We start from the raw sequence: 26,381 nt of genomic DNA, 5'->3' as shown, positions 1-26,381 counted from the left end.
AGTACCAAAATAAATAAAGATAGTGAACGACTACAACCAAATAAATATAGGAATCCATAAGCCCATATAAATACAAAAGATTAATGAGTTTTTTAAAAGGAGGAGAAATAAAAGTTCTTCTTTAGAGTAGAATGTAAGCTAATGAATGTATAAGGAATAATGTAAAGAGAAAATCATCATTTGAGATTACCATAGTAGTAGTTAAGTTAGGCAGGAATCATCAAGGCAAGTTAGTGGGTATTTGATTGAAGAACGGGGTAGTGGAATAGCCTCAGAGTATCTCCTCAAAAAAGGCAAAAATTATAAGGGTAAAAATGATGACTCTAAGATAGAGAAACTGGAAGACACCATCTTATGAAAGTAAAGAAGACTACCATCATCACTGGTGGAACAGAATTGCCATCATTGCCCCTTGATGCACTGTTTAAAGCATATTATTATTTCTGTGTTCTTTCTGCCAGGGTTGCATGGCTTGAGTTTGAACAGGAGTAATTATCAAATAGACCCAGGTTGAGGGACGTCATACAAAATGGAAGATGTGTACTTATTAAACTGTCAAGGTCATGAAAACAAGAAAAGATTGAGAAAATGTTCTAGACTGCAGAGACTATTAATAAATGAAGACTAAAAGTAACATGTGATCCTGGACTGGATCTTGGACCAGAAAATAAAAAGGCATGGTTGTACACTTGGCAAAATTTGAATAGGATCTGTAATTTGGATGGTATAGTGCTGTATCAATGTTGATTTGTTGATTTTGATGGTCTTATTTTCGACTATGAGAGATAACATCCTTGCTTTTGAGAAGTACACACTGGAGTATTTTGGAATGATTGGGCATATATCTGAACTTTGCTATCAAACCAATTGATTTATAAAAAAGAGTAATGATTGTGTGTGTGTTCATGTGTGTGGGTGTGTGTGTCTACAGAGAAAGGGAGAAATGGAACCAATATGCTAAAATGCTAGCCATTGAGTAATATGGGTGAAGGAGATACAGGAGTTCTTTGTTCTTTCAACTTAGTAAGGTTAAAATATTTCACAAAAATACTGAATCACCATACTGTACTCCTGAAACTAACACAATATTATAAATCAACTATACTTCAGTTTTTAAAAAAAGAAATGAAAAAATAAATCCACCATGCAACTTTGTAATTTAGACCTGAGAAGGTCATTAAAATAAATATGCTAAAAAAAAATGCTATAAGATAGAAAAAAATAAGAGCTATAAATATTGCTAAATCACCTTTTCTAAAGCAGAGAAAGTATTATCAAGCATTCTGTATTAAGATTTATAATATCATTCAAAATTAATCCAAACTTATAGATTATTTATTTAAGAATAAACATATTCTATTCTTTAAAAAATAGGAGAGCAATAAGACCAATAACAAAAATAAAATTTAAAAATGCAAGTGTTCATATGTAAACACATTTTTAATTTTTTAAACACATTTTTAAAATGTCATGAAAGAAAACATAACATTTACAATTGCAACTATAAGAGCAAACAAAAAGAAAAACAAATGTTGTATATTAATGCATATATGTGGAATCTGAAAAAATTGGTAGAGACAATCTTATTTACAAAGCAGAAATAGAGACACAGACGTGGAGAACAAACCTATGGATACCAAGGGGGAAAGGGGTGGAGTGGGATTAATTGGGAGATTGGGATTGACATATATACACTACTGATACTATGTATAAAATAGATAATTAATGAGAACCTACTGTATAGCACAGGGAACTCTATTCAGTGCTGTGGTGACCTAAATGCGAAGGAAATCCAAAAAAGAGGGAATATATGTATACGTATAGCCGATTCACTTTGCTGTACAGTATAAACTAACACAATATTGTAAAGCAGCTATACTTCAATAAAAAATAAAAATAAATGCTATTGAATAAATAGAGCATAGCAATTTAAAAATGTAAACATATACTATATTTTGAAAAATTATATCCTTTGCAGCTATTTAAACATATGATGAAAAATTTTAGATGTCAACTTAAAATTTTTAAAACCACTAACTTACAGTTTTTTAAATTCTCTCCCTTGTACTATAACTATTTGTTTTCAAACTTTATCCCCTTTATGAGTATGCAGGTGAGTGAGGATAGGGATCAAGTTTTCTAAGGTTTGTATCTTTTACAAAACTTTAATAAAGTGTCTTGTTCATAAAAAAGAAGTAGACTCTAGGAATAGACATAACTAGAAATGTATAGGGAGCACATAAAGAAAATATAAAACACTGCATTGGGTCATAAAAGTTAAATGAATGGGATGACATACTTTGCTGTTTAAATTCACCTATAATGTTAATATGATCCTATTATAACACTAACAGGATTTATTTTAAATTTATTTTTTAGAGCATTTTTAAGTTTATGACATTTACAACATTGGGAGGTAGTTACAGAAATTTCCCAGATACCCCTTGCCTCCACATATGCACACCTGACACCTTTATCAACATCACTCACCAGAATGATACTTTTTCTTAAACCAAGGATGAACCCACATTGACACATCATTATCAGCCAAAGCCCTAACGGTTTACCTTAGGGTTCACTCTTGGTGTTGTACATTCTCTGTGTTTGCACAAATGCATAGTGACACATATCCATCACTATAGGAATTTTTTAATTAATCAAGCTTATTTTAAAATTCCTCTGGGAAAAAATCATTGAAGAATAAACAAGGCCTTTCTGCAAAAGAATAATAATAAAATGGAACTGGCATACAACATCTTATGCATTATAAAGTAAAGAGATGCAAACAATACTGGAAAAGATGGCATTTAAAATCAGTAGGAAGAAGAAGAGATGATTCAATTAATAAATGGTGCTGAGACGAATGTGTTTCCCACTAGAAAAAAAAAAAAGAGTTGGCTCCTGGTCTCATGCCATAAACCAAAATAAATTTCAGGTGGACCAAAGATGCAAATTAAAAAATTAAGACAAAGTACTAGAAGAAAATATAGGAGCTCTTGTCTTTCATTTCAAAGTAGAGAAGACCTTTCTAAGTATGACACAAACCAAGAAGCCATAAAAGAAAAGACAGGCAAATTAACTATTCAAATCTTTATGAATTTTTGATTCTGGAAAAATAGAATCTATTTAATTTTTCTAAATTACCTGGCTGAGTACAGATAAAAACCTTGGTTATTATGTATAAAACAACCATTAAAATATTGAAAGTGGAGGGAAAAAGACAGATAGGTCTGGGACCTCAGGATCCAAGGAATGGCATGGTGGAGAGTTCCCTAAGTATTCATTTTTCTTCATATTCCCAGACTAGGTAATGGAGAACCTGGAAATCTGGAAGCACCAATGGGCACTGATTTTAAAAAAGAAAATAAAGAAATAAGAAAAGCCTGCTCTCTCTAGCTAAAGGGCCAGAAAAGGGGCAACCTAACAAAACAGAAATTTTTAGACAATTAAGTGTTCTACTCTGACTACACACCACAGGAAATATTTGGCCCCACCCACACTCTTGCCAGCAAATGTTAATGAAGAGTGTAGATTTGCAGCTTCCTCAGGCTATAAAGTGTCTTGATACGCTTGTCAGGGTGGTGTCAGAGTGGGGATTTGGGACAATCACCCACACTTGGCAGTAATGAGACATCCTCTCATCCACAATATCCATGGAAACCACAAGAGGAGCAGGAAGGAGATGCCCCTCCCTCTTGCAGTCAGTGTGGTATCACTGGAGGTCTAGTAGAGAAATCAAACTCCCACACATGACCAGTGACCATCAGTAATGAAAATCTCATCTGCACCCTGCCCTGTATCAATAGAGACCAAATGGGAACATGAGCAATATCAGAAAACTAGAGCAATATCAGAGGAAGCTTACTAAAACCCAACATTTAAATAAACTCCAGAGTATCATAACATAACAAAAATATCCAAGTTTTAACCAAAAATCATACCAAGAACCAGAAAAATCTGAACTTCAATGAAAAAAGACAACTAACAGATACCAACCTTAAGATGACAGAGATTTGCGAATTAAAAGCACTCATCATAATAATGCTTCAACAGAAAATTACAAACACACTTGAAACAAATGAAAAACTTAGGAAGTCTCAACCAAAAATAGAAAGTCTCAGCAAAGAAACTGAAGATATAAAGAAGAACTAAATGGAAATATTAAAACTAAAAAATACAGTAACTGAAAAAAAAACTAAATAGATAAGATCAGCAGAAGAATGAACAGGACATAGGAAATCATCAGTGAACTTGAAGATAGAAAAATTAAAATTACTCAATTTGAACAACAGAGAGAAAATAGAGCTTTAAAAAATGAACAGACCCTCAGGAACATGTGGGACTATAACAAAATAACTATCATTCATGTCACTGTAGTCTCATAAGAAGTGAGAAAGATGATGGGAATAAAAAAAGTTTGAAGTTTAAGGTAAAAAGTAAAAGAAAAAAGTTTAAAGGTATAATGGCTAAGAATTTCCCCAATTTGGCAGAAGGCCAACAGATTCATGAAGCTGAGCAAATCCTAAACACCAAAAATATTCATGCCAAGACACATCATGATTAAATTCCTGAAAATTAAAAACAAAGAAAAAGTGTGTAAGCTGCCAGAGAAAAACACCTTATCAGTAGGGAGAAGGCTATGAAAATGATAAGGAATTCCTCATCAGAACTGATGGAGGACAGAAGGAAAGGGTAAAATATTTTTCAAATGCTGAAAGAAAAGAACTGTCAGCTCAGAATCATACATCCAGTGAAAATATCCTTCAGGAAAGAAGGAGAAATCAAGATATTCTCAAATGAAGGAACACTAAGAATTTTTCACTAGGAGATCTACCCCAAGAATGGCTAAAGAGAAGTTCTCTAAACAGAATGGAAATGATAAATGAAGGAATCTTGGAATATTAGGGAAGAAGGAAGAACAATGGAAAGAGAAAATATATGAGCAAATATAATTTTAACACTGCCTAACATGGTTCTCATAGTATGTAGAGAAAATATTTAAGACAATTATATAGAAAGTGGAGGAGGGTAAAGAGATGGAAAAGGAAGTAAGTTTTCTATTCTTCATTTAAATAGGTAAAATGTTGATACCAGTAGACTTGCATAAGTTATACATATATAATGCAATACTTACTGCAAATACTAAGAAAAGCTATACAATGAGACACCCTCAAAAACACTATATATGGACCTAACAGACATATGCAGAACATTCCATCCAACAGCAACACAATACACATTCTTCTCAAGCACCCATGAAGCATTACCCAGGATAAATCACATGTGAGGTCACAAAAGAAGCCTTAACAAATTTAAGAAGAGTGGAATCATACCAAGTATCTTTTCTGACCATAATGGAATGAAACTAGAAATCAACAGCAGAAAGAAAAATGGAAAATTTATAAACATGTGGAAACTAAACAACACATTCTTGAATAACCAATAGGTCATAAAAGAAATCAAAAGGGAAATTAGAAAGTATGTTGAGACAAATAAAAACAAGACACAAGATAGCATACCAAAACTTATATGATGCAGCAAAAACAAAACAAGGAGGGAAGTTTAATGCAATAAATGTATATATTAAAAAAGAAAGCTTCCAAATAAACCACCTAACTTTAAAGCTCAAGGAACTGAAAAAAGAAGAACAAACTAAGCCCAAAGTTAGCAGAAGGTAGGAAATAATAGATTAGAGCAAAAATAAACAAACTAGAGAATAGAAAAACAATAGAAACATCAACAAAATTAAGAACTGATTTTTTAAAAGCTCAAAGAAATTGACAAACCATTAGCTACACTAAGAAAAAAAATAGAGATGACTCAAATAATAACCAGAAATGAAAGAACCATTAGAACTAATGCCACAGAAATAAAACATAGTATAAGAGGCTATTACAAACAATTATGTGACAACTGGATAATCTAGAAGAGAAGAATAAATTCTGAGAAACATACAACCTACTAAAACCAAATCATGAAGAAACAGAAAATCTGAAGAGATCTATGACTAGTAAGGAGGTTGTATCAATAATCAAAAACTTCCTTAAAAAGAAAAGCCAAGGACAAACAACTTCACTGGTCAATTCTACTAAATATTTAAAGGATTAATGTCAATCCTTCTCAAACTCTTCCAAAACATTGAGGTGAAGGGAACACTTCCAAACTGATTTTATAAGTGTATCATAAGTATACACTTATACCAAAACCTGGAAAAAAGCTAGAAGAAAAGAAAAGTACAGGTCAATAACCCTAATGAATATAAATGCAAATATCAGGAAAATACTAGCTAATCTAACTCAACAGCACATTAAAAGGATCATACACTATGACCGATTGGGATTTATCCCTGGGAAGCAAGGATCGTTCAACATATGAAAATCAACCAACAACATACACCATATCAACAAAACAAGAGATAAAAATCACATGATCACCTCAGGAGATGCAGAAAAATATTTGACAAAATTCAAAACTCATGAGAAAAACACTCAACAAACTAGGAATAGAAGAAATTACCTCAACTTAATAAAGGTCATATATAAAAAGCCCTTAGCTAACATCATTCTTTTTTTTTTTTTAAAATTTATTTATTTTGGGGTGTATTGGGTCTTCGTTTCTGTGCGAGGGCTTTCTCTAGTCGCGGCGAGTGGGGCTACTCTTCATCGCGGTGCGTGGGGCCTCTCGCTGTCGCGGCCTCTCTTGTTGCGGAGCACAGGCTCCAGACGCGCAGGCTCAGTAGTTGTGGCTCACGGGCCTAGTTGCTCCGCGGCATGTGGGATCTTCCCAGACCAGGGCTCGAACCCATGTCCCCCACATTGGCAGGCAGATTCTCAACCACTGCGCCACCAGGGAAGCCCTAACATCATTCTTAATGGTGAAAAACTGAAAGCTTTTCCTCTAAGATTGGAACAAGGCAAGAATTCCCACTCTCCCTACTTCTATTCAACATAGTTTTGGAAGTCCTAGTCACAGCAATCAGAAAATAAAAAGAGATAAAAGGCATCCATACTGGAAAGGAAGAATTAAAGCTGTCACTATTTGCAGATGACATCATACATACTATGTATAGAAAATCCTAAAGACTCCACTAAAAAACTACTAGAACTACTAAATGAATTCAGCAAAGTTGCAGGGTACAAAATAAATATACAGAAATCTGTTGTGTTCCTATATACTAATAATGAACTATCAGAAAGAGAAATTTTTAAAAACAATCTCATTTATAATTGCATCAAATAAAATACCTAGGAATAAATTTAACCAAGGAGGTAAAAGATCTGTATATTGAAAACTACAAGATATTTTAAAAAAAAATTGAAGTGAACAGAAATAAATGGAAAGATATACTGTGCTCATGGATCAGAAAAATTAATATTGTTAAAACAGCCATATTATCAAAAGCAATCTACAGATTCAAGGCACCCTCTATCAAAATTCCAATAGTATTTTTTCACAGAAATAGAACAAACAATCCTAAAATTTGTATGGAACAACAAACTACCCTGAATAGTCAAGGCAATCTTGAGAAAGAACAAAACACTTCCTGATTTCAAACCATATTATAAAGTTATCATAATTAAAACAGTATGGTATTGGCATAAAAGCAGACACATAAATCAACAAAACATAATGGAAAGCCCAGAAATAAACCCACACATATATGGTCAATTAATTTACAACAAAAAAGCCAACAGTATACAGTGGAGAAAGGACACTCTCTTTAATAAATGGTGTTGGAAAACTCGACAGCCACACACAAAGGAATGAAACTGGACCACTATTTTACAACATACAAAAAACAAGTTAACTAAAAAAATGGATGAAATACTTGAATGTAAAACCTGAAACCAATAAATTTCAAGAATAAAACATAGATGGTAAGCTTCTTGACATAGGTCTTGGTGATGATTTTTTAACCTAATATCAAAAGTAAAAATGACAAAAGCAAAAATAACAAGTGTGACTATATCATTTTAAAAGCTTCTGCACAAGGAAGGAAACCAGCAAAAAAATGAAAAGACAGCCTGCTGAATAGGATTAAAAGACATATATTTGATAAAGGACTAATATCCCAAATATATAAAGAACTCATACAACTTAATAGCAAAAAAAAAAAAAATCTGATTTAAAAAAATAGGAAGAAGATCTGGATAGACATTTTTCCAAAGATGACATACAGATGGCCAGCAGGAACATAACCAGATGCTCAAGATCATTAATCTCAGGGAAATGCAAATCAAAACCGCAATGATATATCACCTCACACCTCTCAGAACGACTATTATCAAATAGAGAATATATAACAAGTGCCGGTGAGAATGTGGAGAAAAGGGAGCACTAATATACTGTTGGTGGGAATGTAAATTGGTACAATGACTATGAAAAACAGTATGGAGGGTCCTCAAAAAATCAGAATAGAAATACCATGTAATTTAGCAATTCCACTTCTTGGTATTTATCCAAAGAAAATGAAAACACTAATTCTAAAGAAATATGCACCCCATGTTCATTGCAGCATTGTTTACAATAGCTAAGATATGGAAACAAACTAAGTGTTCACTGAGGGATAAAGGGATAAGGAAATTATATATATATGTATATTATATATATATATACATATATATAATGGAATATTATTCAGCCATAAAGAAAAGAATGATATGCTACCATTTACCACAACGTGCATGGATCTCAAGGATATTATGATAAATGAAATAAGCCAGAGAGAGAAAGACAAATACTGTATGATGTCTCTTATATGTGGAATCCAAAATTTAAAAAAAAGAGGTCATAGATACAGAGAATGGATTTGCAGTTATAAGAGGTGAGGGGTGAGAGGTGAGAGAAATGGGTGAACTGATTTTTTTTTAATTTAAATAAACTGAATATCTTTAATGATTTACAATATAAAATAAAGAATCTGAATCATAAAACAAGACACTATTTTAAAGTTTTTTTAATTTTTAAAAAATCTTTTATTTTATTGGAGTATAATTGCTTTAAAATGGGGCATCAGTTTCTGTTTTATAACAAAGTGAATCAGCTATACATATACATATATCCCCATATCTCCTCTCTCTTGCATCTCCTTCCCATACTCTCTGTTCCAGCGCTCTAGGTGGCCACAAAGCACCGAACTGATCTCCTTGTGCTATGCAGCTGCTTCCCACTAGCTATCTATTTTACATTTGGTAATATATATAAGTGCATGCCAATCTCTCACTTCGTCCCAGCTTACACTTCCCCCTCCCCGTGTCCTCAGGTCCATTCTCTACGTCTGAGTCTTTATTCCTGTCCTGCCAATGGGTTCTTCAGAACCATTTTGTTCGTTTGTTTTTAGATTTGATATATGTGTTAGCATATGGTATTTGTTTCTCTCTTTCTGACTTACTTCATTCTGTATGACAGACTCTAGGTCCATCCACTTCACTACAAATTACTCAGTTTTGTTTCTTTTTATGGCTGAGTAATATTCCATTGTATATATGTGCCACATCTTCTTTATCCATTCATCTGTCGATGGACACTTAAGTTGCTTCCATATCCTGGCTATTGTAAATAGAGCTGCAATGAACATTGTGGTATATGACTCCTTTTGAACTATGGTTTCTTCAGGGTATATGACCAATAGTGGGATTGCTGGGTCGTATGGTAGTTCTATTTGTAGTTTTTTTAGGGAACCTCCATAATGTTCTCCATAGTAGCTGTACCAATTTACATTCCCACCAACAGTGCAAGAGGGTCCCCTTTTCTCCACACCCACTCCAGCATTTATTGTTTGTAGATTTTTGGATGATGGCCATTCTGACTGGGGTGAGGTGATACCTCACTGTAGTTTTGATTTGCATTTCTCTAACGATTAGTGATGTTGAGCATATTTTCATGTGTTTGTTGGCAATCTGTATATCTTCTTTGGAAAAATATTTATTTAGGTCTTCTGCCCATTTTTGGATTGAGTTTTTTGATTTTTGATATTGAGCTGCAAGAGCTGCTTGTAAATTTTGGAGATTAATACATTGTCAGTTGCTTCATTGGCAAATATTTTCTCCCATTCTGAGGGCTGTCTTTTCGTCTTGTTTATGCTTTCCTTTGCTGTGCAAAAGCTTTTAAGTTTCATTAGGTCCCATTTGTTTATTTTTATTTCCATTTCTCTAGGAGGTGGGTCAAAAAGAATCTTGCTGTGATTTATGTTATAGAGTGTTCTGCCTATGTTTTCCTCTAAGAGTTTTATGGTGTCTGGCCTTACATTAAGGCCTTTAATCCATTTTCAGTTTATTTTTGTGTACGGTGTTACAGAGGGTTCTAATTTCATTCTTTTACATGTAGATGTTCAATGTTTCCTGCACCACTTATTGAAGAGGGTGTCTTTTCTCCATTGTACATTCTTGCCTCCTTTATCAAAAATAAGGTGGACATATGTGCGTGGGTTTATCTCTGGGCTTTCTATCCTGTTCCCTTGATCTATATTTCTGTTTTTGTGCCAGTACCATACAGTCTTGGTTACTATAGCTCTGTAATATAGTCTGATGTCCAGGAGACTGATTCCTCCAACTCCGTCTTTCTTTCTCCAGATTGCTTTGGCTATTCACGGTATTTTGTATTTCTGTACAAATTGTGAAATTTTTTGTTCTAGTTCTGTGAAAAATGCCAGTGGTAGTTTGATAGGGATGGCATTGAATCTGTAGATTGCTGTGGGTAGTAGAGTCATTTTCACAATGTTGATTCTTCCAATCCAAGAACATGGTATATCTCTCCATCTGTTTGTTACATCTTTAATTTCTTTCATCAGGGTCTTATAGTTTTCTGCATACAGGTATTTCGTCTCCCTAGGTAGGTTTACTCCTAGGTATTTTATTCTTTTTGTTGCAGTGGTAAATGGGAGTGTTTCCTTAATTTCTCTTTCAGATTTCTCATCATTACTGTATAGGAATGCAAGAGATTTCAGTGCATTAATTTTGTATCCAGCTACTTTACCAAATTCATTGATTAGCTCTAGTAGTTTTCTGGTAGCATCTTTAGGATACTCTATGCATAGAATCATGTCATCTGCAAACAGAGACAGCTTTACTTCTTCTTTTCCAATTTGGATTCCTTTTATTTCTTTTTCTTTTCTGATTGCTGTGGCTAAAACTTCCAAAACTTTGTTGAATTATAGTGGTGAGACTGGACAAGCTTGCCTTGTTCCTGATCTTAGAGGAAATGTTTTCAGGTTTTCACCATTGAGAACGATGTTGGCTGTGGGTTTGTCATACATGGCCTTTATTAGGTTGAGGTAAATTCCCTCTATGCCTGCATTCTGGTGGGTTTTTACCATAAATGGGTGTTGAATTTTGTCAAAAGCTTTTTATGAATCTATTGAGATTATCATATGGTTTTTCTCTTTCTATTTTTTAATATAGTTTATCACCTTGATTGATTTGCATATATTGAAGAATCCTGGCATTCCTGGGATAAACCCCTCTTGATCATGGTATATGATCCTTTTAATGTGCTGTTGGATTCTGTTTGCCAGTATTTTGTTGAGGATTTTTGCATCTATGTTCATCAGTGATATTGGCCTGTAGTTTTCTTTCTTTGTGACATCTTTGTCTGGTTTTGGTAACAGAGTGATGGTGCCCTCATAGAATGAGTTTCGGAGTATTCCTCCCATGCTATATCTTGGAAGAGTTTGAGAAGAATAGGTGTTAACTCTTCTCTAAATGTTTGATAGAATTTTCCTGTGAAGTCATCTTGTCCTGGGCTTTTGTTTGTTGGAAGATTTTTAATGACTGTTGGAAGATTTTTAAATGACTATCTCCATTTCAAGCTTGTGATTGCTCTGTTTATATTGTCTATTTCCTCCTGGTTCAGTCTTGGAAGGTTGTGCTTTTCTAAGAAGTTGTCCATTTCTTCCTGGTGGTCCATTTTATTGGCATATTGTTGCTTGTAGTAATCTCTCATGATACTTTGTATTTCTGCAGTGTCAGTTGTTCCTTCTCCTTTTTCATTTCTAATTCTATTGAATTGAGGCTTCTCCTTTTTTTTCTTGATGAGTCTGGTAATGGTTTAGCAATTTTGTTTACCTTCTCAAAGAACCAGCTTTTACTTTTATTGATCTTTGCTATCGTTTCCTTCATTTCTTTTTATTTATTTCTCATCTGATCTTTATGGTTTCTTTCCTTCTGCTAAATTTGGGGTTTGTTTGTTCTTCTTTCTCTAATTGCTTTTGGTATAATGTTAGGCTGTTTATTTGAGATGTTTCTAGTTTCTTGAGGTAGGATTCTATTGCTATAAACTTCCCTCTAAGAGCTGCTTATCCTGCATCCCATAGGTTTTGAGTCATTGTGTTTTCATTGTCATTTCTTTCTAGGTATTTTGTGATTTCCTCTCATTTCCTCAGTGATCTCTTTTTATTAAGTAATGTATTGTTTAGCCTCCATATGTTTGTATTTTTCCCAGATTTTTTTTGTGTCACTGATATATAGTCTCTTAGCATTGTGGGCAGAAAAAATACTTGGTAAGATTTCAATTTTCTTAAATTTACTGAGGCTTGGTTTGTGACCCAAGATATGATGTATCCTGGAGAATGTCCCATGAGCACTTGAGAAGAAAGTGTATTCTGTTGTTTTTGGATGGAATGTCCTACAAATATCAATTAAGTCCATCTTGTGTAATGTATCATTTAAAGCTTGTGTTTCCTTATTTATGTTTATTTTGGATGATCTGTTCATTGGTGAAAGTGGGGTGTTAAAGTCCCCTACTGTGATTGTGTTACTGCCGATTACCCTTTTATGGCTGTTGGTATTTGCCTTATGTATTGAGGTGCTCCTCTGTTGGGTGCATAAATATTTACAATTTTTATATCTTCTTCTTGGATTGATCCCTTGATCATTATGTACTGTCCTTCTTTGTCTCTTGTAATAATCTCTATTTTAAAGTTTATTTTGTCTGATATGAGAACTGCTGCTCCAGCTTCGTTTTGATTTCCATTTGCATGGAATATCTTTTTGCATCCCCTCATTTTCAGTCTGTATGTGTCCCTAGGTCTGAAGTGGGTCTCTTGTAGACAACATATATATGGGTCTTGTTTTGTATCCATTCAGTCAGTCTATGTCTTTTGGTGGGAGCATTTAATCCATTTATGTTTAAGGTAATTATCGATATGTATGTTCCTATTACCATTTTCTTGTTTTGGGTTTGTTCTTGTAGGTCTTTTCCTTCTCTTGTGTTTCCTGCCTAGAGAAGTTCCTTCAGCATTTGTTGTATAGCTGGTTTGGTGGTGCTGAATTCTCCTAGGTTTTCCTTATCTGTAAATGTTTTAATTTCTCTGTTGAATCTGAATGAGATCCTTGCTGGGTACAGTATCTTGGTTGTAAGTTTTTCCCTTTCATCACTTTAAATGTATCCTGCCACTCCCTTCTGGCTTGCAGAGTTTCTGCTGAAAGATCAGCTGTTAACCTTTTGGGGATTCCCTTGTATGTTATTTGGTGTTTTCCCCTTGCTGCTTTTAATATTTTTTCTTTGTATTTAATTTTTGATAGTTTGGTTAAAATGTGTCTTGGCTTGTTTCTCCTTGGATTTAGCCTGTATGGGACTTTCTGTGCTTCCTCAACTTGATTATTTCCTTTCCCATGTTAGGAAAGTTTTCAACTATAATCTCTTCAAATATTTTCTCAGTCCCTTTCTTTTTCTCTTCTTCTTCTGGACCCCTATATTTTGAGTGTTGGTGCGTTTAATGTTGTCCAGAGGTCTCTGAGACTGTCCTCAATTCTTTTCATTCTTTTTTCTTTATTCTGCTCTGTGGTAGTTATTTCCACTATTTTACATTCCAGGTCACTTATCCGTTCTTCTGACTCAGTTATTCTCCTACTGATTCCCTCTAGAGAATTCTTAATTTCATTTATTGTGTTGTTCATCGTTGTTTATTTGCTCTTTCGTTCTTATAGGTCCTTGTTAAACATTTCTGGTATTTTCTCCATTCTATTTCCTAGATTTTGCATCATCCTTACTGTCATTACTTTGAATTCTTTTTCAGAGAGACTGCCTATTTCCTCTTCATTTGTTTGGTCTGGTGGGTTTTTTTTTTTTTTTTTTTTTTTTTTGTGGTACGCGGGCCTCTCACTGTTGTGGCCTCTCCCGTTGCGGAGCACAGGCTCCGGACGCGCAGGCTCAGCGGCCATGGCTCACGGGCCCAGCCGCTCCGCGGCATGTGGGATCCTCCTGGACCGGGGCACGAACCCGCGTCCCCCGCATCGGCAGGCGGACTCTCAACCACTGCGCCACCAGGGAAGCCCAGTCTGGTGGGTTTTTACCTTGCTGCTTCATGTGCTGCATATTTCTATGTCTTCTCATTTTGCTTAACTTACTGTTTTGGGGGTCTTCTTTTTTCAGGCTGCTGGTTTGTAGTTCCCGTGTTTTTGTGTGTGTCTTCCCCCAGTGGGTAAGGTTGGTTCAGTGGGTTGTGTAGGCTTCCTGGTGGAGGGGACTAGTGCCTGTGTTCTGGTGGATGAGGCTGGATCTTGTCTTTCTGTTGGGCAGGACCACATCCGGTGGTGTGTTTTGGGGTGTCTGTGACCTTATGATTTTAAGCCCCCTCTCTGCTAATGGGTGCGGTTGTGTTCCTGTCTTGCTAGTTGTTTAGCCTAGGGTGTCCAGCACTGTAGCTTGCTGGTTGTTGAGTGGACCTGGGTCTTAGCATTGAGATGGAGATCTCTGGGAGAGCTTTTGTCATTTGATACTATGTGGAGCCAGGAGGTCTCTGGTGGACCAATGTCCTGAACTTGGATCTCCCACCTCAGAGGCACTGGCCTGACACCCAGCCAGAGCACCAAGTCCCTGTCAGCCACACAGCTCAGAAGAACAGGGAGAAAATAGGAATAAAGAAGGAAATAAAGAAGGAAAGAAAGAAAAGAAAGAAAGAAAGAAAGAAAGAAAGAAAGAAAGAAAGAAAGAAAGAAAGGAAGGAAGGAAGGAAGGAAGGAAGGAAGAAAATAAAAGAAATAATGCTATTAAATTTTTTTAATTATTAAAAATTAAAAAGTAATTTAAAATAAGAAAAAATGAAAAGATAGAACAAAGAGAGCAACCCAACCAAAAAACAAATCCACCAATGATAACAAGCACTAAGTACTATATAAGAAATTTAAAAAGGGACAGACAGAACCCTAGGACAAATGGTAAAAGGTAATCTATACAGACAGAATCACACAAAGAAGCATACACATGCACACTCACAGAAACAAAAAAAAGGAAAAACATATATATATATCTTTTGGGAAGTCTGAGGTCTTCTTCCAGTGTTCAGTAGGTGTTCTGTAGAAGTTGTTCCACATGTAGATGTATTTCTGATGTATCTGTGGGGAGGAAGGTGATCTCCATTTCTTATTCCTCCATCATCTTTAAGGTCTCCCCCCAAGACACTATTTTAAAAGATGAGGCAGGTATCATAAACAACTAAGTGGAAATTCTAGAACTGAAAAATATATCCTTTGAAATTAAAAGTTTTATGACTAAATTAAACAACAGATTTGAAAGAATCAAAAAGAGAATTAGAAAACTGAAAGATAAATCTAAAGACATAATCCTGAAGGATATCTGGATGGAAAATATGAGAGACTAAGAGACACAGAGGGTAGAATGAAGATATTTAAATCATGTGTAGTAAGAGTTCCCAGAAAATAGAATGAATGGGAGAAAAGCAATATTCAGAGAACATATGTATATGTCTTAGTACCAATGTAAAGGGCTTCCCTGGTGGCACAGTGGTTGAGAGTCTGCCTGTCGATGCAGGGGACACGGGTTCGTGCCCCAGTCCAGGAAGATCCCACATGCCACGGAGCGGCTGGGCCCCTAGAGCCATGGCCGCTGAGCCTGCATGTCCGGAGCCTGTGCTCCGCAATGGGAGAGGCCACAACAGTGAGAGAGGTCCACATACCACAAAAAACAAACAAACAAACAAAACAAACAACAACAACAACAAAACACCCTCATGTATTATTGTTGGTGGTGTAGTCTTTGAAGTCTCATTTCATTTGGTCCAGCAAATCTAGTTTAATTAATTTGTCTTTCAGATATACATACACGTTTTCAAGGATGTATGCACAAATATATTTATTGCAGTTTGTTGCAGTAGCAAAAGACAGAAAGCAATCTTAATGTCCATTAATAGGGGACTGATTCATTATTGTGCATTCATGCTATGAAATACCATGCAGTCATTAAACAAAGAATAAAGTATCTCTACATTGTTTGATGCAGTGGATTGAAACTCACAGACATTGAAAACAAACTTATGGTTACCAAAGGGGAAAGGAGGGTGGGGGGAGGAAAAAATTAGATGGTTGGGATTAACATATATACACTAATATATATAAAATAGATAATCAGCAGGGACCTACTATATAGCACAAACTATTCTCATTATTTTCTAATAACCTATAAGGGAAGAGAATCTGAAAAAGGCCATATATATGTGTATATATTTATATAACTATATCTATATATGTATAACTGAATCACTGTGCTGTACACCTGAAACGAACATGATATTGATATTATAAATCAACGATACGTCAATAAAAAAAGAAAACATATTCAAAAATTCTTGTCAATCCAATCAAAAAGCTCAAAGTCTGTGCCACCATCCCTTGAACTTAGTTGGGGCTTTGCAACTGCTTTAATGAATAGAATAGAGCAGAAATGATGGTGCATGACTTCCAAGGCTAGGTTAGAAAAGATCATGCAACATCTACCAGTTTCTCTTAGGACAATTGCTCTAGGAGCATTTAGTTGCCATGCATGTAATCTGCTATCATGAAGCCACCATAATGGGGGTTGGGGGGGAAGAAGCCGGAAGAAAAGCATAGGAGAGAAAGAGAGAAAAAAAAAAAACAGAGAGAAACAGAGAAAGGCAGATAGACAAAGATGGAGGGAGATATGTCTGAGGAGGAATTGGTCCTTGTCCCCAGATGCCAGACATATTAAGTGATGAAGCCTGTAAGCTATAAAACTATTCCACCCCAAATTACCATCTGATTGCAACCACATGTGGGATCCTGAGAGAGAATTCCTACCTGAGTCCAGTCCACCCCAGATTCATGATCAAAATAAATGATTTTTATTGTTTTGTCACTCTTTTGAGGTTTTGTCTTGTGCCCGAATAGATAACTGGAATAGCTGATACAGAACATTCTCTAAAATATAATTTTATGTGAAAAAGTAAGGTGCAGAACAGTGTGTACAGTGAAATAATTTTTACATTTTTCAAAGGCATGTTTTAATGTATTTATAACATGGAAGAATGAATAAAGATGGATTATAATAGTTGCTCCTTCAGAGGAAAACTGGAGGACTGGAGATAGTAGATAACAGGGAAACTGTTCACTGTATACCACTTCCTACCATTTAAAAATGTTTTACCATATGTATGTGATATTTTAAAATTTTACCTTGTATCATTTATGAAGCAGAAATAGGATTTGTTTAGGAGTAGAACTCACTTTAAAAAAAATTATTTATTGTTATTTATTTGTTTATTTTGGCTGTGCTGAGTCTTAGTTGTGGCATTTGGGATCTTCGTTGTGGCATGAGGGATTTTTAGTTGTGGCATGAGGACTTCTTAGTTGTGGCACGCTTGTGGGATCTAGTTCCCCGATCAGGGATCGAACCTGGGCCCCCTGCATTGGGAGCACAGAGTCTTACCTACTGGACCACCATGGAAGTCCCAGAACTCACTTTTATGAAGCAAATGTTCCATTATTTCCTTCTGGTTAGTAATGGCAGTCACAGGGATTCTTTCTATGGCTCCTAAAAAGACACTATTTATACTAACACCTAGTTAGAAATAGATAGGCTGAACTTTCTCTTAAGTAACCACCTTATATAGATATAGTTCACATATTTAGATACAACATAACTATTTAAATTGCACAATTAAATGATTTTTACCACATTAACAGAGTTGTACAACTGCCACCACAATCAATTTTAGAATATTTTCATCATCCTCCCCAAAATCCTTGTATCCATTAGCAGTTACTCCTGATTCTCCTCTCCTCCAGCCCCTGGCAACCACTAGTATATATTTTGTCTCCATAGATTTACCCATTCAGAGCATTGCATATAAATGGAATCATAGAGTATATGGTCTTTTATGACCGGTTTCTTTCACTTAGCATAATGATTTCAAGATTCACTCATGTTGTAGCATGTATCAGTACTTCTATCCTTCTTATAGCTGAACAATATTCCTTTGTTTGGATGTACCACATGTATTCACTCATTCATTGATGGACACTTGGAGAGTTGCAATTTTTTGGCTACAGTAGATCATGTTTCTATGAAACTTTATGTATAAGTTTTTGTGTGGACATATATTTTCATTTTTATTGGGTATATACTTAGGAGTGAAAATTCTGTGTCATACGGTAACTCCATGTTCAACTTTTTGAGGAACTGTCTGACTATTTTAAACAGTGGCAACACCATTTTGCATTCCCGCCAGCAGTTTCCAATTTCTCCACATCCTTGCCAATAAACTGATTCTTAGAAGAAGTGACAAGGGCATAGACACAGAAGAAAGATATGAGGAAGAGATGTGGTGAGGGGATCAGGACAGAGACAAGGAAACAGACAAAGCAGGTAGAAAGGCTGGTGGCCTCAAAGAATCCAAGACTTCAAGAAGATATTAAGCTTGTCTGGATTTAAAATCCCCGATCTTCCAATTGTAGTATATTTCTATGTGAGACACAAAAGGTGGAAATGAGAAAAAAGTTAGGTTAGAGAAAGAAGATAGGAAAACACTTAATGAGATCATTCTTTCTCTATGGAGACAGAAATAACCAAGTCCCAATTTAGGTGCTGGACATGCAAAGTCATATCTGATCCTTGAAGAAAGGATAGTTCATTCTTTATCCTGGATTGAAGCTATGCTCTTGCATCTGCCACCACCTTGCCACTATCACCTCTAATCAGGTACAAAGGAGCAGCAACATCTCATCCAGGGTCTTGCTTCTCCATATTTGGGATTCCCCATCACTTGGGCTCCATGGTTTAGAAGATGACTTAATTGTATTGGAGCCTGAGACCAGAACATGACAGGCTTAATGGGTGTTGTTAGATATTACAAAGGGTGTTTTTGACTTGTGAGTAAGGAAATGAAAGTTACACCCTTCACATATGAAGAATTTTAATTCCACTACCCACTACATCTTTTTAATGGAATGCAGTTGCAAACCTTCCCAAATTGCTTCTTGTTTTTTCAACTGTGTAAATGAAGATCTACTGCCTGACGTTCTCCTTAGGTGTAAGTTTTACTATGAATGGCAAATTTTTCTTGAATACTTTTTATGTACATTATCTTATTGAGTTCCCACGATAATCTAGACAGGAAGAAACTGTGATTACCTTTAGGTTTTACATGAGAAAACTGAGGTTATGTTGTTTTTGACTTGATCAGAGGTTCAAGTTAAAGATGAGTGAATATTGTTGGATAAACACAAGAACTCCTAGCTCTCAAGAAAATGCCTACTGGAGGTGGGTGGAGGGCAGGGTGGGTGGAGGGTTTTCAATGCTGGCAATTATCAAGTAGAAAGGGAGACAGCCATCTATCCAGACGGTTTAGACTAATGAGTCCCAACATGTTCCATGTTATGACACACTAATTTTGTCTAATTTTACTAATTCCCCAAAGCAGTATGTGGGTTCTTAAAAGTAATTGAAGTAGAATTAACTATTATGTTAATTAAACATGCCTTTAAATGAATTTAAATGATGTAAATTGGTTTTACCCCTTGGGATAACTGCAAATTGCCTATACTGATTTTGTGACAACTCTGAGTAGGAACCAAAAGTAGAGGACCAAACCAGAATATCTCTCAGATCCCTGAATTTGTATCTTAGGAGGTTTATGTCAGATGCCTTTTGGGAACTATGGAAGGAAGTTTCAGTGTTATGGCAAAGTTCATTCTCCTAGAGCTGACTGATCCTCCTCAGATTTACTTTTATTTTAATTCTTCTCTTGGGCTACTCATCCTCCTCTATGCTATCACTTTAGTACAAAAACTGGCTGGTCATCTTCACCGGGGTAAGTCCCCTTTTATCTCTCTGTCCTGCTTAGATTTCTTTACTCACCGTGCCCATGGCCAGGATCCTGTCCAACTTGTTTTCCAAGCACCAAGGGCCATCAACTCCAATGTCCTTATCAGCTCTTATGTTTTACACTCTGTTCTGCAACTTCCACTACTGACCACTTCTTTTGTGATACTCCTCCTTTGATTAAACTGCTATGCTTTCCTCCTTATCCTCTGTGACTCTGAAGCCTTTAATTTCCTCTGCACTGCATTCACAAACACCCGTCTTCCTTACCATCCTAAGAAGGCTCTCAGCTCCAGGGCAAGTACGAGCACTTCTTGTACTGGCCTCCCATCTGACTGCTCTCAGCCTAGGTTATAGAAGCAGGGCATTCACCTGCTTTTCCCCTGACATCCTTGGGATGAACACTCAGTGGCTGGCACAGGCTGGTTTCAGTGTTCTACACTGAAATAATATGCATGTTCAACTCCATAATCTAAGGGAAAATGTCTAGTAAAATCTTTTAGAATATCAGCTTTTTCTCTTTTCACCTGTTCAAATGAAAGTATCATTTAAAGCCTTTGGGTTCACATGAGCTTTTATCATAGAACATAATTCTTCTTCCTAGTAACTTCATTTAGCCAAGGCTCCTATGAATTTAACAAAATGTAGTCACATTCAAATTGTGTATTTCATCTCTTGCTTTGAGCGCATTGATAGAAGCTAGATGTTCTTCGTATCAGTCTTTTCAAAGTTCTTTGTTAACAATTAGTCGTGAGAGTTCATCCATACAGTGGGTATTATGCAGCCATTAAACTCCAGAGGAAGAATGCTTATCGACATGCATATTTATCTAACATATTTTTAAGTGAAAAGGACATGGCACAAAACAGTATTACATTATTATCCCACTAGAAATAGATTTATAGACATACACACACACGTAAGCATGTATTAAAAAGCGTAACACTAAAAGGACATATAACAAAGTACTGATGGTTGTTCTCCAGGTGCCGATTTATATTCCTCTTATTTCTCCGTATTTTCCAATTTCTCAATAATGAACATGCCACTCTTTTATAATCAGGAAAAAAGTAATTTTAGATAATTCAATTAGTTACCAAGGTCAATCAGCATGTGTGGAAAAGGTGGCAGTTCTTACTGAAGAGAAATTAACACCTTTATTGTTGTTTCGAATTGAGGTTACATTTTTTTTAGGTAGGAACACATCTCTAAATTTAAAACGTAAGTTAGTGGGAACTTATTGAGCTCTAAATAGTCATTTCACATATGCCTTTTGAAGAAAAACATAAAGTAAAACCAATTTATATTTGACTTTTTCTTTAAGTACTTAAAGATACTTAAGTACCTCTCACCTCTCTCCCCATTCTCTTCTTTATGCTTCTGTACTGCCTAGAATAAGTTTGTATACACCATGAGTACTTAGAAAATATTTGTTGATGGACTTGCTTATTTCTGTTTTCCATTAATCCCAGCCGAACCATGTTCTCAGAATTCTACAAAATGGATTCTGCCTCTTCAGAAGCCTAATATCTGTTCCTACTGCCTCTGTTTAGTGCTCTGGGTCCCAGAACTCCACTTGTGCAGTGTGAGACAGACCTCAGCTGGTTCCAGGCTCCAGGACTTCTCCCCTTGCAGGGATTGTGGGTTTGCTCCAGCCAGTCCCCCTGACCCATGGAGGCTTGGCCAAGAGGCCACTCAATATCCAGGAGGTCAGACAGGGACATTCTTCCCTGAACGGGACACCCCTGACCAGATCTTCCAGGAAACCCAAGTGGCTGACAGAAGAAGTGTCAGCTCCGGGCCAAAGGAGTCCCTGAGATGTCCTTGGCTTGGAAAATAGCTAGGAACCACACAGCCAGCCGGACTCCGCAGCTCAGCCTTTGGGGGCTGTAGGATCCTGTCACTGGGACCCCCAGCACCACCCTTCCCCCAATATCGGAGCATTTGCTCAGGCCCCCGATTCAGCCTGAGGACTGGCTCTGGCTGAGGTCAGTGTGGCTGAGAACTGTCTCAGCAGGGTCCTTCGGCCAGAGAGACCAAGGCCAAATGCTCCTCTGAGCACCGCCGCCTGGGGTGGTGCTAGGGAGGGAGGCCCAGGCCGGAACAGCTGGAGAAGCCCACCCCCCAAGTGTAGCTGACTGCCGCCCAGCCTGTGTACATGCGGGGCCGGGATGGAGGGCTTGGGGACGTGCTGAGAGCACCCCGGAAAGCAAGGCTTAGCTTCTCCTGCAACTTTGAGCAGCACATGCAGAGAGGGGTCAGTGATGATTCTGTTATCGCATCTGAGGGGACAGAGTTGCTGCCTTAACTTATAGAGACCTCCCTCCACTCGCCATGCGTCATCCCCTCACCGGGAGGGGCCTTGCTCCCTCTGGAAGGGCTGGCCTAGGCCCCACTGGCTTCACACCTAGTGCTGACTCCATGACTGCCCATGTCCCTAAGGGCTGGAGCTGCAGCAGCAAGACTGAGACGTGAACGCCAGAGATTGCCTTGGAGAGTCTTTTTCATTAGCCCTGTAATTAAGAACCACTATTTATAAGACAATAAGGATATCTTCTTCTTGAAAGCTTGCTGGAGAAGTAGCAGAACTAGATGTGAGGTCCCTGAGGTTGCGTCTGGTAGTTTTGAGATCCAGTATGGTACAGCCTAACACTAACTCAAATGGGTCCTGAGTCTATAAAAGAAGAAACTCTATAAACTGTACCACTGACAGCTGGCTGGGCTCACTCAGTTTGTATAAATCGAGTGGACTTCCCCTTAAGCCTGAGAAGTCACTGGAGACTGAGTCTGGTTCTATGCTGTGTAAGCTGGGTAAATACCATTTTGGAACACAGGCCTACAGCAGATCCAGAGTAAACAAAACCTGATGCCTGTATTGAATACCTGAAAATTGTAGAACCCTACAATAAGGATAAGGATATTCTTATTATCCTTATTTTACACATAAGAAAACGGAGATAGAAAAGTTAAGTAACTTGTCTAAGGTCAAAGAATTAGAAAGTGAGGGAGGTGGGCCTCAAAGTCTGGCAGTCTGAATCAGAGCTTGTGCTCTTAACCACTACATTATACTGCCTGACAAAGATAAAAGAAATCCTCCTCTCCAAGCAGAACTGGCTTCATGGACATGTGATCAGTGCAGTGGTACAGCACCCTGAGCTTAGAAGAGCCTTGTACTTGGGGGTTAACGCCACTGTCTTAATTTTAATCATTTGAATTTGTGCTTTGTAAGTGAAAACCAAAATGTGAGAGGATAATTGAGTAGGTACTTGAAGCTTGGAGTCACAGCTAGCACACAGTCCCATCTTTCACTGCTTCTTCACCTCCCTGGGACAGATTATTGACTGCCCACTTCCCTGTCCACTAATACTCAGGGCCCCACCCAGCCTCTTCTTCTCTGTCTCACCCAGTGACCGCTGCAACCCTCCACTCTCAGGGATCTGGGCATGGGCCCAGGGAGGATTGGGGCCAGGTACACATGCCCTGCAACATCTCAGGGTTGGACGTGCTGACAGCCAGCCATGCTGGCCCCAGGGTGGTAATGCCATTGCACATTTGGCAGATCACCCAGCAGGGCTCACTGCCCACCCTGATCCAGGTACCTAGTGCATCCTGGTGTAGAGGTTGCAATAGCCTTGATGGTCACCTGTCCACCATGGGTTGGGGCAGCTGACCCATGGGAGGAGGATATGCCTGGTTCTACCTACTCATTCCTGACCAGGGTACAATGCATCTGTCCAGCAGGTAGGAGGAGGACCCAGCAGCCAGTGGGCCCCGCACATGTGCATCAGATCACAGGGTGGGGTCACAGGGCACTTGTGAGGCTATACACTTGCCCCACAAGTATCCCCGTGCCTGAGAGGGTATGACATTAAATGGAAAATTTTAAGCACCATGAGAGGTTGAGAGAGACACTCCAGTAGAAAGGAAAAAAAAACTTTTTATCTGAATACCTTTAATAGCACTTTTTCTTGCTTTTTGAACAGGGACTTCACATTAACATTTTACACTGGGGCTACAAATTATATAGCCAGTTCTGACTGTAAGGACTGTCTATTACTAAAGTATTTTGTTATCCCCTGCGAGCTACCATTCCCTGTGTAGAAATGATGAAGCTGATGAGGTTTTAAATGTCTCTAGTCTTGCTGGGGCTGTTTAGAGGATAGGGGACACCTCTACTTGCCAAGGAAGAAGCCCATTTCGTCCCAAACTCCCAGCTGTGTTAAGTATCTCACATCATGCGAGGGGCTTAGGAGGATGTGGTAGTAGACAATATTCTGTGGTATGAATCAGGAGACCTGAATTCCAAATCTGCCTCTCCCTCTGACTAGCTGAGAATGCTGCTCTCCCTTGGGGACACTGTGTGTCTTCATATGTGAAAAGAGCAGTTTCAATTAACCTAGCGTTTTCAGACTGTCACTGAGTTTCCAGAGCAGTGCCTCAGAGAGGGAGAGGTGAGTGGTAGGCAATGGGGCTATAGGCACCCCACACTTTTCCAGCCAAATCTGTTCCACTTTTGTTTTATATTTTTTTGTTCTGCATTGGAATTCACTTAAAGAAATAATTCCAATGCTTAAAAAATTAAAACCCATAATTCTCAACGATCTCTATGGGCCCTTATACCTCTGAGCTCTGATTGTGAGAGTCTTTAACCTTGAATCCTACAGAAAGGATGATCTTTATTCCAGGAAGAAATCTATCATATGCATGGGCTGGTTACCATAGAAGAAGAGACATCCAGCGAGGACAAGGGGTTAAAGGGCAAATGCCTGGGTGGTAGAGAACTAAAAGATAAGGGCAATGAAGAAGAGGTTCTGGTTCCCTACTGTGGGTTGAGTGTTAACAGGAAACATCCATAAAACCAGGCGATTCAGCTAGATGATCATGTCTCAAGAGGTAAGATTTTCTACCTCTCCTCCATTACATGATAGAATGTAGCAAGGTCTTGTGGATAAAATGAACTGAATAAGGAAAAGGGTTAGTTGGGAGTGGACTTCAACTCTGCTAATGTTTTTTTGAGCCTTTACCGGGTACCAAACTTTAGGCTAGACTTAGGGTGGAAGATAAAAAAAAAAATTAACCAAATATGGCTCCATCTTTCCAAAGTGTTTCAACTTAGGTGAGCAAAACAGAAATTCTGATAAATGCACAGAATATTTTATAAGGCCAAGCATCAGAATGGTAAAATAGAGGTGCAAAGTACAGTGGGAAAACAGTGTATGAATACTCACTTCCATCTGAAATGTCAAGAAAAGTTATCTGGAAATGAAGATTGGATTTAAGTTTGGACTTTAAAAATGAATAGGACTTGGACGAGCAGGACCTGAAGATCTTCATATGCCAAATTTAGAAGTTTGGAATATGTGTTACAGTCAAAGAGAAACATGGAAACGTTGTAAGCAGTGTGGAGGTTAGGAGAAGGCTGATCTGGTTGGATTTACATTTAAACCACTGGGCTTGTTATGTGAAAAGTAAATTTAATAGGATCCAGGGTGGATTCATAGAGAGGAGATAAAAGACTATTTTGCTAATCCAGGCAAGAAAGGAGTGTGCCATGATCCAGCACAGCGCCAGTGGCAGTGACAAAGAAACTAATACAAGACCCATTTGGGAGGAAGAATTGACAGGATTTGGTAATTGATTAAATATAGGGAGCTAAAGGGCAGGGAAGTAACAAGGACTCACTCAGGTTTTGGGCTTAAGAAACTGGGTGATGCCATTCACTCAGGGTACAAGGAAAGAGGAGAGCAGGTTTAGAAGAGTTCAGTTTCTGAACGTTAAGTTTGAAGTGCCTAAGGAACTTTCAAGTGGAGGTTCTACTTGGTAACTAGATACAATGATCTGGAGCTCTAAGGGGATTGGTTTTCACACAGCTACCAAATAAACCACATTCCCTCACAACTGGGTTTTAGGAGTCCTTGGCAGATGGCTACTAAGGCTAGACAGTTCCTGGGAATAGAGGCAGAGGCAAAACCATTCTTGAGGCCCCCAAATTGCATCTAACCTAGATGTAGCTAAATACTACTTTCTGTTTTTCCTTGCAGCTTGAGCCACTCAATTACTTTTCTCCAACTAGCTGTTTGATATTGGTCAATTTCTCTTCTCTTGGCCTTGATTTCCTCATCTATAAAAGTAAGATATTAAGGCTTTATATTCTTCAGATATAGGATTGTTTGTTTTTATGGATAGCTTGTTGTTCAACATATTTAGATAAGATAGCAATATCCATGCATTTCGTGCATCTTTACAAATTCTGAGGGCTAGCCATGGACTAATAAATTAACTGGGGTTCTACTTACACTTGTGTTTCC

At 37.4% G+C, this 26,381-nt stretch overlaps 1 long non-coding RNA gene across 1 annotated transcript in view; it reads right to left on the bottom strand.

Moving 5' to 3' along the window:
* The window catches only part of LOC136793460 (uncharacterized), a 274,292-nt gene that overhangs the window by 112,987 nt on the left and 134,924 nt on the right, over positions 1-26,381 (bottom strand). The window lies entirely within an intron of this gene.

Source organism: Kogia breviceps, chromosome X (assembly GCF_026419965.1).
Source record: "Kogia breviceps isolate mKogBre1 chromosome X, mKogBre1 haplotype 1, whole genome shotgun sequence".
NCBI classification, from domain to species: Eukaryota; Metazoa; Chordata; class Mammalia; order Artiodactyla; family Physeteridae; genus Kogia; species Kogia breviceps.
Note: the sequence above shows the minus strand (reverse complement) of the source record. Positions and strands in the feature narration are given on the sequence as shown.